At 36.9% G+C, this 16,309-nt stretch overlaps 1 long non-coding RNA gene across 4 annotated transcripts in view; it reads right to left on the reverse strand.

The window, feature by feature from the left end:
- LOC143248610 (uncharacterized) overlaps positions 1 to 16,036 on the reverse strand; it is a 44,682-nt gene extending 28,646 nt beyond the window's left edge. For 2 of the 4 annotated variants that reach the window (XR_013027085.1, XR_013027088.1), the window contains exon 1: positions 75 to 184. This is a non-coding gene — a long non-coding RNA (uncharacterized LOC143248610). Of the gene's footprint in view, positions 1 to 74; positions 199 to 15,745 lie in introns of those variants that run through there. The other 2 variants (XR_013027087.1, XR_013027086.1) reach the window with 2 other exon arrangements.
- Positions 16,037 to 16,309: the final 273 nt, after the last annotated feature.

Below are 16,309 nucleotides of genomic sequence, written 5' to 3' on the forward strand. Positions count from 1 at the left end.
CACAGTTCACAATACATATAAGGTTTTAATCCCCTCCTAAAAAAAATCCATGCTGTAATTAAATCCAAACTTACCTCATTTGCTAAAAGCGAGACATAGAAATATCAGTACCTACAGTGTCGTTTTACAACTCTGAGATGTTTTCAGAGTTATATTTTACTAAAAAAAGACAACACGTGGGATGTGCAGGCGTGTGTGTGTATGCGAACATGAAGGGTAATTATAAATTTGACACGTGACTGTCATGTGGTTTGTCATGTGATACATTTCCACCTCCACATCCATCACAAGTGATGGGGATTAGGTTTAAGCCAAAACTTTTTAAAACTGCTGATTATACAAAAGATTCTTTCTCCTGGGCGGATAAAAGTGCTGACGTGTGAGAAACTCAGATGTTTATAAACAATTTCCATCCGTAAATACGATTCCTCATTTAGTTATAATTATCACATTAGTGACGAACCTTACCTGACGCCAGGTGGTTAAGACACTCGGCTCGTAATCCGAGGGTGGCGGGTTTGAATCCCCTTCACACCAAACATGCTCGCCCTTTCAGTCGTGCGGCGTTATCATGTGCGGTCAATCCCACTATTCGTTGGTAATAGAGTAGCACAAGAGTTGGCGGTGGGTGGTGATGAGTAGTTGCTTTCTCTCTAGCCTAACACTGTTAAATTAGGGACGGCTAGCACAGATAGCCTTCGTGTCGCTTTGCGAGAAATTCAAACACCAACCAACTTTACCTGACACGAAGTCCCTGCCGGCCTGGTTAATTTTAAAAGTCTTAGAAAATGGCTGATTCATTGAAAAGGCTTATTTAACCAACGACAGCAAAGCGTTTCGATTATCTTTATCGGTGGAACATGAATTTACGTCACGTTGCATTCATTTTGATAGTGTCGTGGTCGTCAGAAACCCTCTTTGTGGAAGAAGACAGAAGCGATGTTGTGTCTTTAAAACTCCACTTTTAAAAGTTTTTTTAACAACTTTTCTCTGGTTTTCATTCAAATTATTTTCGATTCTTTTTGGTTAAGCACAAAGATGTTTTTATAAGTTTGTTTTGAATTTCGCGCAAAGCTACACGAGAGCTATCTGCGCTGGCCCTCCATAATTTAGCAAGGTCGATTGTTGACTTGATGTTGATTGTTACGAAGCGCATAGCTGCAAAGGGCTATCTGTGCTCTGCTCACCAGAGGTATCGAAACCCGATTTATAGCGATATAAGTCTCCTGTGCTATTGGGGGGGGCAGACTAGAAGGAAGGCAGCTAGTCATCACCATCCATCGGCAAACTCTTGGTCTAGTTTTTTACTAACGAATAGAGGAATTGGCCGGTATATTATGAAACCTCCACGGCTGAAAGGGCGAACATATTTGGTGTGACGGGTATTCGAATCCACAACCCTCGGATTACGAATCTAGCACCATAACCACATGGTCCGTTATTGATAATAAATATTTAACATTATAAACACTGATTTCTCTCTCTCTTCCATTTTTTTCTTCTTTCGTGATGCAGTAAAATTATATTTTATTCGACTGGACGTTTCTTTGTCCAGTTAAGAGAAATGATAACTCCTATTTAACCTCAGTAGTAAAAGAGTTATTCTACTTTTAAATAAATCCACAGTGCAAAATGCTTCAATGATGTTTACTTATAAAAAAGGTTAGATATGATATAATGTTGAGCGACCTGGTTATGGATCCAAATGTCCAGGGTTTCAGACATGGTGTCGCAAACACGCGTGCACTTTCGGTTTAAACAGATGGACAAAGCTATTCCAATAGCTCGTCCTGCCTTTCTTCTGGTCAGTAGTTATATGTTAGGGGCAACCATATATTAATCTTAAAGGTTTCTTACTTCATTGTTTAGTCCGCACATGCGTAGAGAGCAGTTTACGTTAAAAATTCCACTTGTATTGACACACACAAAAAACAGTTTGTTTTTCGTTAGTTTCTCAAATAAACACCTTGGAAACAAATCGGTACCCATGTAATACTTTGTAAATTGTATATTACACACACACACAAATAGTTATTTTTTCCTTAGTTTGTCATTTGTTTTTGTTTTGTTTTGAAGTTAAGAACAAAACTATAGAATGGGCTACCTGTGTTCTGCTTACTACGAGTACCGAGCGAAACTTGATTTCTAGTGTTATAAGTTCGCAGGTATACCACTGAGGGGTTAGTTTGTTAAATAAATGTTTTGGAAATAAATCAGTACACACTTTATGATACTTTGTAAGTATTTTCAAGCCAATGAAAATCAGGAAGATTCTTAAATAGTATTGTATTGTAGAAAAATGAAGAAACAACTCCAGACGGGATTCTGAGAAGCATCATCACGTGAGTTACTTCTCTGTGGAAACTAGCCAATAAAATCTCGTAACGCGTCATTTAACTGACAACTTATACGTCGTTGTGGTATTGAATATTTTCAATACCAACTGACCTTTTGAGACACATGAGCGTAAAGGTGAAAGGCCCCATATTTCAGAAAGAAATATTTTTAATTTAGAACTCTTTACAAGAGGGAAGGCAACTAGTCATAAACAATCGTCGCTTATTTGGCAGTTGTTAAATAGATTGTGGGACTGACTGTCACAAATATGACGCCCTCACAGCTGATACTTTGAAAGTGCAAGAGTTTATCGGTATGTTACGGATTGAACCATGTACCTTTGGATACGCAGCCCGGTGCGTTAATTAGTATCCCACGACAGGGCTAGCCTTAGCCTTATGTGAATTTAGTGAAACCTTATCAAACCTTGTATTCGGTTCTGTTTAACTTGACACACAATGAACAGATGTAATTGAACACGAGCAGTAAGAATCAAATCCTAAATGTTCTATGATCTTAGTGTTCCTTGATATTTCAACCTAAATGTTCCATGGCATAAGACAAACTACCCTTGACACTGGAATCTCAGTATTCCGTGATATTTCGACCTAAATGTTCCATGGCATAAGACAAACTACCCTTGACACTGGAATCTCAGTATTCCGTGATATTTCGACCTAAATGTTCCATGGCATTAGACAAACTACCCTTGACACTGGGATCTCAGTATTCCTTGATATTTCGACCTAAATGTTCCATGGCATTAGACAAACTACCCTTGACACTGGGATCTCAGTATTCCTTGATATTTCGACCTAAATGTTCCATGGCATTAGACAAACTACCCTTGACACTGGAATCTCAGCGTTCCTTGATATTTTAACCTAAATGTTCCATGGCATTAGACAAACTACCCTTGACACTGGAATCTCAGTATTTCGTGATATTTCGACCTAAATGTTCCATGGCATAAGACAAACTACCCTTGACGCTAGAATCTCAGTATTCCGTGATATTTCGACCTAAATGTTCCATGGCATAAGACAAACTACCCTTGACACTGGAATCTCAGTTTTCCGTGATATTTCGACCTAAATGTTCCATGGCATTAGACAAACTACCCTTGACACTGGGATCTCAGTATTCCTTGATATTTCGACCTAAATGTTCCATGGCATTAGACAAACTACCCTTGACACTGGAATCTCAGTATTTCGTGATATTTCGACCTAAATGTTCCATGGCATAAGACAAACTACCCTTGACACTGGAATCTCAGTATTCCGTGATATTTCGACCTAAATGTTCCATGGCATAAGACAAACTACCCTTGACACTGGAATCTCAGTATTCCGTGATATTTCGACCTAAATGTTCCATGACATAAGACAAACTACCCTTGACACTGGAATCTCAGTATTCCGTGATATTTCGACCTAAATGTTCCATGGCATTAGACAAACTACCCTTGACACTGGAATCTCAGTATTTCGTGATATTTCGACCTAAATGTTCCATGGCATTAGACAAACTACCCTTGACACTGGAATCTCAGTATTTCGTGATATTTCGACCTAAATGTTCCATGGCATTAGACAAACTACCCTTGACACTGGAATCTCAGTATTCCGTGATATTTCGACCTAAATGTTCCATGGCATTAGACAAACTACCCTTGACACTGGGATCTCAGTATTCCTTGATATTTCGACCTAAATGTTCCATGGCATTAGACAAACTACCCTTGACACTGGGATCTCAGTATTCCTTGATATTTCGACCTAAATGTTCCATGGCATTAGACAAACTACCCTTGACACTGGGATCTCAGTATTCCTTGATATTTCGACCTAAATGTTCCATGGCATTAGACAAACTACCCTTGACACTGGAATCTCAGCGTTCCTTGATATTTTAACCTAAATGTTCCATGGCATTAGACAAACTACCCTTGACACTGGAATCTCAGTATTTCGTGATATTTCGACCTAAATGTTCCATGGCATAAGACAAACTACCCTTGACACTGGAATCTCGGTATTCCTTGATATTTCGACCTAAATGTTCCATGGCATTAGACAAACTACCCTTGACACTGGAATCTCAGTATTTCGTGATATTTCGACCTAAATGTTCCATGGCATAAGACAAACTACCCTTGACACTGGGATCTCAGTATTCCGTGATATTTCGACCTAAATGTTCCATGGCATTAGACAAACTACCCTTGACACTGGGATCTCAGTATTCCTTGGTATTTCGACCTAAATGTTCCATGGCATTAGACAAACTACCCTTGACACTGGAATCTCAGTATTCCGTGATATTTCGACCTAAATGTTCCATGGCATTAGACAAACTACCCTTGACACTGGGATCTCAGTATTCCGTGATATTTCGACCTAAATGTTCCATGGCATAAGACAAACTACCCTTGACACTGGAATCTCAGTATTCCGTGATATTTCAACCTAAATGTTCCATGGCATAAGACAAACTACCCTTGACACTGGAATCTCAGTATTCCGTGATATTTCGACCTAAATGTTCCATGGCATTAGACAAACTACCCTTGACACTGGAATCTCAGTATTCCGTGATATTTCGACCTAAATGTTCCATGGCATTAGACAAACTACCCTTGACACTGGGATCTCAGTATTCCGTGATATTTCGACCTAAATGTTCCATGGCATAAGACAAACTACCCTTGACACTGGAATCTCAGTATTCCGTGATATTTCAACCTAAATGTTCCATGGCATAAGACAAACTACCCTTGACACTGGAATCTCAGTATTCCGTGATATTTCGACCTAAATGTTCCATGGCATTAGACAAACTACCCTTGACACTGGGATCTCAGTATTCCTTGGTATTTCGACCTAAATGTTACATGGCATTATACAAACTACCCTTGGCACTGGGATCTCAGTATTCCGTGATATTTCGACCTAAATGTTTTATGCCACTGTAGCCTAAAGTATAAAACAACAATATGAATGATCCATTACACTATCTAATTTTCCTGTGATACTATGACATTTTTTTTTTTTTAAACTAGCTGGAGAACGCGTCCCCTGAACGAAAGTTACGTCAATTCGTGATTAATTAAAGTTTATCTTAGGACACGAAAAGTTGCTTCCCTTACACATAATGGTAAAAAACAACAATAAAAGAATCAAACGCTAATAAAAAGTGAAAATACAAAATGTGAAACCACAAGCTTGCGTGTATCTTTCCATGGACTCAACGAACCTCCATACCAAACTCAGTTAAGATTCACCCGCTGAACTTGAGGTAGTGATAGAAAAATGACCATAAAAATCGCAAAACACGAAACTAGAAATGTTTATGTTCACCCCTCCCCTCCCTGAACCTAATGAACTTCCATACCAATTTTGTTGAAGGTTCATCCACACCATACAGGCAGTACAATTATATTTATATTGATAGAGATTGTGTCATGGACATGGTCGAACATCAGTATTATACACGAAACGTGTAACTCAGTGCTATATACATACTATTGTGGACTGAATTCGAAACTCGGTGTTTAGAAGTTACTATAAAACCCAAACCTTTACCCAGTCAACACGTAGTATGGACCTATCTGTTCTGTAATGAATGTGTTAGATAATTATTAACATATTTTGTACTTTTCTGAAACATTCTGTCCACACGAGTTCATTTTTTTACTAAATATTACGATTCCTTTGCCAGCGTGTTTACAAGAATTAACAATGACACTGGTAGATGGCGGATATATTTGTAAAGATGTATACCAAACCTAAATGAAGACTCGTGGTATCAATGGTAACACTTCTAAATTTGGAATCCTGAAAGCAGGTACGTTCTGCGCATGCGTTGTAACTTGACGTCCACAGGTAGGATGGCGTCGGTATCTCTCTCCGCAGCTAACGTTTGCTCAAAATGAATCCCACGCACGCGCTATTGTAAGAAAGGGCGTGTGGTGCAAACATCGTGTAACTTTTTTTTTCTCTGCAGACATTTGTGATCTTTCTATTTAGTACAAGGAAGTTCGACATTTATAAAGTCGTGAACTTTTAATAGAGATGAGAGTATGACAACAAATTTGATCGATGAAGCAGAAAACGTTTGAAACTCCAGCGACAAATATATTTTATATTAGTTATAAGTTTACTATATAGGTCAATTAAACACAAATTTAAGCATTCACCTCTGTTACTTGTACATGCTTTCTATCTCTGTTGGTCCGAGGCTCGGCATGGCCAAGCGCGTTAAGGCGTGCGACTCGTAAACTGAGGTTCGCGGGTTCGCATCCCCGTTACACCAAACATTCTCGCCCTTTCAGCCATGAGGGCGTTTTAATATGTTGTCAATCCCACTATTCATTGGTAAAAGAGTAGCTCAAGGATGAACGGTGGATGGTGATGACTAGCTGCTTTCCATCTAGTCTTACACTGCTAAATTAGGAACGGCTGGCGTAGGTAGCCCACGTGCATATGCATATGCGCGAAATTCAAAACAAACAAACGTAATTCTTACGATTATGTTTATGAAAAATAACAACAGAATACATACAACGCAACAACTTACAACTAACTGTCTATGTCGTAGTGGAACTTGTAATGTTAGTTTATACGAATTATTACGTAAAATAACATTCAATTTCATAATAATTACGTGCCATTCTCGAGTACAAAGTCCACCTTCGTTATATTATTTGCTTTTTAAAAAAAATATTTTGTGTAGTTAAATATACGCGTACGTGAGCAAAGAAAGGTCAGTAACAGTGTTAACAATAGTTGTAACAATAATTTAAGTAACAATACCAACAATAGAACAACGTTCAGCATTGTTTGAACGTCATTTCTGTTACAATACCAATAAGTCTGGAAGAGAATGTTAATATTACTGTTATGGTGACGTAGTTGTAACAACACATACAATATATTAGGTTTATCGCACTAGTCCTTAAAAAAAAAAAAAGCTACTTTAACGAGGTGACTCATTTTTTATATGAATAAGGTCTTTTGTGACACTATTAACGCTATTATTATTTAATAGTGAATGCTTCTATAATAGCCCTTCTATTAATTTTTTATCGCTAGTTGAAATATATACGGTTAACGATACACGCAAAGAAGTCGATGTATCTGAACAGATTCTTACTTTGTTCGAGTGTTAGAGCTATATTTGTATGTGACTGTGTATACATAAAAGGTTATGATGTCATACGGGTCTCACGGGAGTGGTAGTGAAATATTTTTTAGACTGATCAACTGTTATAAATGTCCCGAGATTAAGTAAGTGAAATGTTTTTGGTTTTTTTTATGTAAAAGGTTAACACGAGAATGACGAATAGATTGTATTAATAGTTTTATATCGCATATCCGACGTTTTTGTCACAGACGAAGTGACCATCTGATATTTTGGATTATACGCTTAGTAGACTTTTTAACCATAAGATACGATTATTTCCAGTCATGGCCAGGTGGTTAGGGTACTCGACTTGTAACTTGAGGATTGCGGGTTCGAATCCCCGTCACACCAAACTTACTTGTACTTTTAGCCTTCAGAGGCGTAGCTAGGGCTTTCAGCGCCCAGGGTTCAAGTCAGTTTTCACGTCCTCTCGTGACAAAATGTAAGCCATAATTACTAATTATGTAACATCAATTTGGCGCCCCCCACCCCGATGATGCGCCCGGTGATAGATGTACCCCCTTGACCCCCCTAGCTACGCCACTGTTAGCCTTGGGGGCATTATAATGTGACGGTCAATCCTACTATGCGTTGGTGAAAGAGTAGTCCAAGAAATGGCGGTGGGCGGTGATGACTCGCTTACTTCCCTCTAGAGTCTAGTCTTACACTGCTAAATTAGGGACTGCTAGTACAGATAGTCCTCGTGCAGCTTTGCGCGGAATTTAAAACCAACAAAACAAATGATTCTTTCCAGTGTTTTCCGTAAACTACGAGGAATTCAAACGTTAATGTTCTGTATTCTTAGCACTTCAGAAAGTACTGTTAATAAATAAAAATGTTATACGTTTTTAAAATATATATGATATCTAATGCTCTTTATATCATTTCTGAGTGCATTAAAAAGGTAGTGTTTGGATAATTGTCCTTTTAAAAGTTATTATAACTTAAAGGAACTCGCCGACTATAGAAATGTGAATATCCCAATTTTCAACTGAAAAGAAGATACCTTGAGTTCTAAAGCTGATAATTAAACGTATATTATTTGACCTGAAATCACAATTTGTGTCTTTTGAGTGTGTGTAACAAACCTTAACTTACACATTTTTATGTTCAGGAACTTAAATTATATTTTCTAACTAAACATAAAAAACTGTGTAAATATTTTGTTTGCTTGTAGTTAACTGCAAAACTACACAAAGGGCTATCTGTGCTCTTCTCACCACGGGTATCGAAACCCGGTTTCTAGCGTTGTAAGTTTGTAGTCTTTTCTAGAATAACAACAACGATAAAAAAAAATCGGTGATTCGGAAAGCTGATCATTTGGTAGTTGAAAAGTTTTATTTTCGTAATCCGAGGGTCACTGGTTCGAGTCCCTCCCCCACCAAACATGCTCGCCCTTTCAGCCGTAGGTGTGTTATAATATGACAGTCCATATTATTATTTACTGGTGAAAGAGTAGCCCAAGAGTTGGCGGTGGGTGGTGATGATTAGCTGCCTTCCCTCTAGTCTTACACTGCTAAATTAGGAACGGGTAGCGCAGATAGCCCTCGTGTAGCTTTGCGCGAAATTCAAGAATAAACGAATAAACAAAGTTGTAAAGTTTTTTTACAAAATGTAACGTTCTACACACCGACAGGTGGTCTGTATACACGTAAATATGGAATATGCATAATATACGTTCCTTTGTGAATCCCTTACGAAATAGCGATGCGAGAATAGTTTTCTAACAGCAACGTTAATTGACGTTATGAACGTCATCGATCTCTTGACTTTATTTCTGTGTGAGATTTTAATCCAAAAAATGTTAACGTCAACTTGCACTCCATTTATAGCCTTCGTTAATGACCGAAATATGAGACTGACATATCACTGAACGAGAAGTCGCCAAGATTTCGTCAGATGTCCCACTGAGTAATCATTAATATGGAACACTGGTTCAAAGTTGGTGGCATTGTTGGAGATGCGATCTTAGCACGCTGGTAACACGGCTTTCTTGTAATAGGTTTTACAGCCGTTCGGAATAAGTAATCGTTTACGGTTTCGCATTTGTAAATTTCGTCCGAGTCTAAAGTGATAACGTGAATTTACTTTCAATGGTTAATGTTTGTAAATACACGTGTTTGACTTACTTAAAGGACTTGGAATAGCCTAATGGTTAGGGTGCATTCAACTCGCAGTCTGCGGGACGCGAGATCGAAACCTTGCGCCGAAACATGCTCACCCTCTCAGCCGTTAGGGATTAATCTCATTATTTAATAATAAAAGATTAGCCCAAGAGTTAGCGGTGGGTGCTGCCGACTGGTTTCCTTCTTTCTCTGACTGACAGTTCAAAATCAGAGACGACAGCATATAATCTTAGTAGCTTTGCCGTAAATAACAAACAGATAAACAAAGACATTATTTTTTCTATTATTTATACACTAGCAACGTGTTTAAAATTTATGTATATAGATCCCAGTCCCACCCGATAAACGTCAATCAGTCAGTTAAACTCTCTAAAAATATTCCAATGTTAGGAAATTAGATTAATTATTTTCAGAAAATTTATATTGTTTACTGCAGGTTTGACCCAGATCTTGTAACACTACATCTTACGCTTTGAGGGTGTGTGTGTTTTATAGCAAATCGACATGGGACTATTTGCTGAGTCCACTGAGGGAAATCGAACCCTTGATTTTAGCGTTGTGAATCCGCTTTGAGGGTTATCTGTTTCGTTTCGAGTCTGTATTTCTTTCGCATTACGTATCTGATAAATTTTTGACTTATTGTAAAATATTGTTGACAGTGTGTATGTGTATCATCTTTCTGTATCTATAACACTACACGTTTTGGAACTACCATGACAACTGGAAAACATGTTATCAGTTTGATTCTTTTGTGTCTGGTGTGTACATGTGAAACACTACACTCCTGCACATTAGAGAGTAACTTTATGTTGAGAACGTATATGTACAATACTATGTGTTTTAAATCTACATTGATAAAGTAAAACAAACTAAATAAGAGAAAAACAAAAATCACTTTCTTCTTTATTGCACTGTGCACTTGAAAATGCAGTCAAGGTTATTACTCATCCGGGCACTCACCCACGTGGACTTCAATGAAAAAAGAAAACGAGATTCAATTTGTAATACCGAAAACACAGAGTAGTTTTAGCCATTTGGTGATTTATCACGTGCTGCGGTAACACAGGATTGAAAGTTACCTACAACAGTTGAAAACCTAAATTTTTTTGTTCAGACAAATAACATTTAAGTTAAATATCGATTTTGTCTGAAGTAAGAATGACGAAATCAGGTTATACAAAACAACAACAAACTGTATATAGATAATTATGAAACTTAAATGTTCGTGAACTTAGCACATGACTGCAAAATATCTGTAACATTGTTACTGAATTTATGTTAGGCCTATTTTTGCCCTTATTAATTATTGCACTTTGTTTATGTTTATAGACGAGCGAGGCACGAGCTTTTGGTTAGCGAACCAGATGACGATCAGATGTCAGTGTTTGACAAGATTATCCCAAAAGTTGGCGGTGGGTAGTGTTGACTAGCTGCCTTCCGTGTAGTCTATCACTTGAAAATTACTGGCGACTAACGCCGATTATCTTCGTTTATTTCTGCGTGAAATTCAATAAAGGAAACAAACCAGGGGCGTAGATCCTGGGGGGATAGGGGGTATACATCCTCCCTTCGTTTTAGGTGGGGGTATGGTGCATACAATCATCTCCCCTACAGTTTGGTCTGTTGAATTGTTTTATTGCATCACAGGACTAAAAATTGTGTGTTTGTTCTTGTGATTCTTACCAATCGAATTACATAATTAGGCCTAGATATAGGCTTTTTCAGTAGCCGAAATGTACGTCTTTAATATAGGCGTGCTTCTAAGCTTTTCGATCTAAGCGATAGTTCGTATCAGTCAGTAGGCCTAAGTAGTATACATGTAAGTGGCAACAAGGATTACTCTGTGACTGCATGTTTAAACCTTTCAGGTTCACGTAATCAGAGATTACGAATTTGCAAATTGAACAGTCCACATAAGTGGTTGAAAAATCATCCCCCCCCCATCGGGTGTAAAAAAATCTACGCCCCTGAAACAAACGTCTCTCGGTTGTTCATTCATTTACGCTGTTAACGATATGTAGTTATTTTTCGTCATTACCACTGTAACCTGGTATTTTTAACCGCAATAATTTGTTTGTTTGAAGTTAAGCACAATTGACTATCTTTACTCTGCCCGCCATGGATATCGAAATCCGAAAATTCCTCTAAAAGTAAGATAAAGCGATCCCTAACCTACAGCTGCTGACGAGAAGTAGGTGAATAGGTGAAAGGGTGGAGAAAACGTTAGCATAACTCGCCGCCCGCACATAACGATATATTTACTGTCACAGTCACAATACTTCTTTAACTGAAAACGTGGAATGAGTTTAACAGCATGTCGTCGTTCGAACTTTGAACCTATCGGTACGCAGGCTGGCACGTTAACAACTAGGCTACGCTAACTTAACGTTGTAACCAAAAATATAATATAAGCATATTTGAATATCTTAAACTAACATAACTATTGCTGTAGTTTATCTTCAGAAAACATAGAATGTAAAATATTATTATTGTTTCACGCAAAGCTAAATTAGGGCTTTCTGCTCACAGCCGTCCCTAATTTTGAAGTGATAGACACCAGGAAAGATAGCGAGGTAACAAAACACCCACCACCAGCTCTTGGATAACCCTGTATTTTGACTCCTTGTATTTTGATAAAAAAATCTCAAGTCACACAACAACTAATAGAAAAATGTGTTTATTGATATTGTAGTTATAAAAATGAGAAAGATATTGAAAATACTGGTGAACACTAATCAATTGTTTAGATTGTTTCTAGAAACTGCTCTAGAAATCAACCGAAAGTGGCATTTTATTTCGTGTAATTGTTCAAGTTAATTTTTTCAAGGTTAATTATCGTCTGTCACTGCCCATCTTTCTCTGTAAAATTTATTTTATGTTTTTTATTAATACCGAAACTAAAGAATTTGAATTGACTAAAGTACGTTTTAATTAAAGTTTGTGATGAACTTCCTTGATTGTCATACAAGAGCAAAAAAGGCTTAACATCCAGTACTATCGGAGCAGCTCGACAGACTATTCTACAGTTATAGAGTTTTCTGCCGTTTTTTTCTTGTTTCTCGTATTTTGAAACGAATTACGAGCAAGATGGTGTAGAACATTGAGTAGCAGCTACTGAAACTAACACTGATACTTGTTCTAACTTCCAGATACTTTATCAGCTTCAGAAACTAAAACTGATACTTGACCTAACTTCAGCACAGTTTATCAGCTACAGAAACTAACACTAATAGTTGGTCTAATTTCAGGACAGTTTATCAGCCACAGAAACTAACACTGATAGTTGGCCTAACTTCAGGACAGTTTATCAGCTACAGAAACTAATACTGATAGTTGGCCTAACTTCAGGACAGTTTATCAGCTACAGAAGCTAACATTGATAGTTGGCCTAACTTCAGGACAGTTTATCAGCTACAGAAGCTAACATTGATAGTTGGCCTAACTTCAGAACAGTTTATCAGCCACAGAAACTAACACTGATAGTTGGCCTAACTTCAGCACAGTTTATCAGCTACAGAAACTAACACTGATAGTTGGTCTAACTTCACGACAGTTTATCAGCCACAGAAACTAATACTGATAGTTGGCCTAACTTCAGGACAGTTTATCAGCTACAGAAACTAACACTGATAGTTGGTCTAACTTCAGGACAGTTTATCAGCTACAGAAGCTAACACTGATAGTTGGCCTAACTTCAGGACAGTTTATCAGCCACAGAAACTAACATTGATAGTTGGCCTAACTTCAGGACAGTTTATCAGCCATAAATGCTAACACTGATAGTTGGCCTAACTTCAGGACAGTTTATCAGCCATAAATGCTAACACTGATAGTTAGCCTAACTTCAAGACAGTTTATCAGCTACAGAAGCTAACACTGATAGTTGGCTTAACTTCAGGACAGTTTATCAACTACAGAAACTGACACTGATAGTTGGCCTAACTTCAGGACTGTTTATCAGCTACAGAAACTAACACTGATAGTTGGCCTAACTTCAGGACAGTTTTTAAGTAACTTTTTGGTTTTCAAATTATATATTTTTATAATATGACTAATAACAAATTCTAAGTCAGCTAGTTTACCCTTTCGTTTGAAGTACTTTATAAGATACTAACATACAAATCACGTGTTAAACATTATGTTTATACAAGTTAGAAACATGCAGGTTAGATTAGAAAAAAAAGGAAAAAAAAGACCGACAAGTCACGCACACAAAACGAGTAATTAAAGCTTTGCATTTTCGACGAATGTGAACAAAATTATTGTATTAGATATGCAAAATGTTCGTACTGACTGATAGAGGCACACGAGAAACCATGTAAGGCAAGAGAAACTAGAAAACCTTATATGACAGAAGGAAACACTAAATGAACGTAAATAATTATGGGATAGAAATAAAACATAGAAGAAAAACTATAAGAAGACAGAAATGAAGAGATGCAAACTTTCGTCATAGCTTAGTCGAGTGAATGACGTAAACTTGTATAGGGTACACTGGCATCCATTTCGAGCACTAGTCACGTGACCATATTTTGATCTTGATGTAGGTTGGAGCTAAATGTAGACACAGTTAAAGCTTGAATAGAGGGCCTAAGAGAGAGAGAGAGTACGAACTTTCGGTACCTTTATCTTGTGGTGAAACTTGGAGAGACAGCGCCTAGCAACTGAAGCTTACAGATTCCGAGGGATCATTGTGCTGATTTACTTTTTACAAACAGAATCAGGTAAGTGTTATAAGTTGTTGTGCTTATAAATATTACACTTGCCGTAAACGTTAGTACAAGACTGTGTCTAAAATATGGGTTATACAACTTAAAATAAGTTACTTATTGAGACCATGTATCACATTCTGATCTTCTTTCATAATTTTCTGATTTTTAATGCTTTCGTTAGGGAAGCCGGTACTGAACAAAAACCGTAAATTAATTATACACGACTTTGCGTTATGACTTGAGTACAATGGAGTGCAAAGAAAATACTCGTTGTGTTTTAATAACCCGATCTCTGCCGAATAATAGTATCACGGGATGTCCTACTGTTATTTCTGTAAAACTCTTGTGAAAAATAAGTCGAGCTATTACGCATGACCATGAAATTGTTGTGACATTTTTATTTCAAAAAGAACAAGTATTAGTTCAGTATAGAAAAACAAGTGTTATTATTTTATAGTCTTTTGTTGTTTTATTTATTTTAGCGAGATTTATATACTGTTATTGTTTGTCAATTAACCCAAAAAGTACTCAACGAAGATGAACAAAATACGTTTTTTTAACAAAATGAAGTGTCAATAATTTTCTAAGTAAAAAAAGCAAAAAAAAACAAACAAATGAAACTCGAGAGGCTACAAATGAAGCTTCACCTCCGAAAATTAAGTTTACTCAAAGCTATTAAAATTAACACATTTGTACTTCCAAGATATATCCAATTATACAGGGCTGCGATGGTTTTACTGTTTTGAAGTTTTTATATGTTATACAATAACTTATGTACGCAGAATCTAAGAATTATCAATTTTTCTTCATCACGTGTAGATTTTCCACAATACGTTATATGTACTTTTACATACGTGAATCATATTCATTGAAATCGGGTCGCATTTTGTTATGCTCATAATATTGACAGCCACTGGCTATAGATTCCTCCAAATCAATCACGACGTGAGAGCCTTATCGATCGTTCTAGAACCTGTAAGAAACACACCCCTTGTGTATAAACGGTTGACAGGGCGCATGACGTGTCATTTCTGGATAGTATTTGTTTCTATGTGCACTTTGACATTATTTTGTATTTTACATATTATTTATTCGTCGCTATAGCAACAAGAGATTTTGTAAATGGCCGAAACGTATTCTGTTATATTTGTGATAAATTTGATCTAAGTAAGAATTTTTCTATTCGCGATTCGTAAAGTATCCCTACGTGATTTAAAAATATATATATATATTATTTTCTCAGTATGCATAGCTGAATTATAAAAAAATCCGTTATTAAACAACTTTTCTGAAGTTGAAATTTGCAGGTTTGTGTTAATGTTATGTTTTTATAGATATTTTTACATTATAATGAGATATATGTTAGCAGTATTGAAAACTTACCTTACAACGCTGAAAAAAGTCCGGGGCTGGATTCCCTGTGGTGGACTAGGCGCAGATAGTCCAGTTTGTAGGCTTTAGTTGCAAAACACACAAAGCTATTATAATTAATGTAATGATGTTTCTATAGTTATTTATGTAAAATATCTTTTGAGGTGCTATATTACTTTTTGTTTTACAAATCAATTAACTTTGAAATTATTCTTCATCTAATATTTTGATCTGTTGTATGATCGTTCGCGATTAGCCCCTATTAGTGACACAGTGGTATGTCTGAAGACTTGTACCACTATATACCCGTAGGTTGGGCATAACACAAATAGCCCACAGTGTAGTTTTGTACTAAAAACAAATAAGAAATTGGGGGGGGGAGGCGACGTTACGATATGATATTCACTCCCATAATTCATTGGTGAAAGAGTAATCAGCGCTAACGGTGGATGCTATTGATTGGCCGTTCGAATATAGAAACGACGGCAGATGGCGTTGTCAGCTTTTCCATAAACAAAAGAATAATTTGTAATAATACTTTCATGAAATTATTTCAGATTTATTTACTTGCCCTGA

The sequence above is a fragment of the Tachypleus tridentatus genome, chromosome 4 (genome assembly GCF_004210375.1).
Source record: "Tachypleus tridentatus isolate NWPU-2018 chromosome 4, ASM421037v1, whole genome shotgun sequence".
NCBI classification, from domain to species: Eukaryota; Metazoa; Arthropoda; class Merostomata; order Xiphosura; family Limulidae; genus Tachypleus; species Tachypleus tridentatus.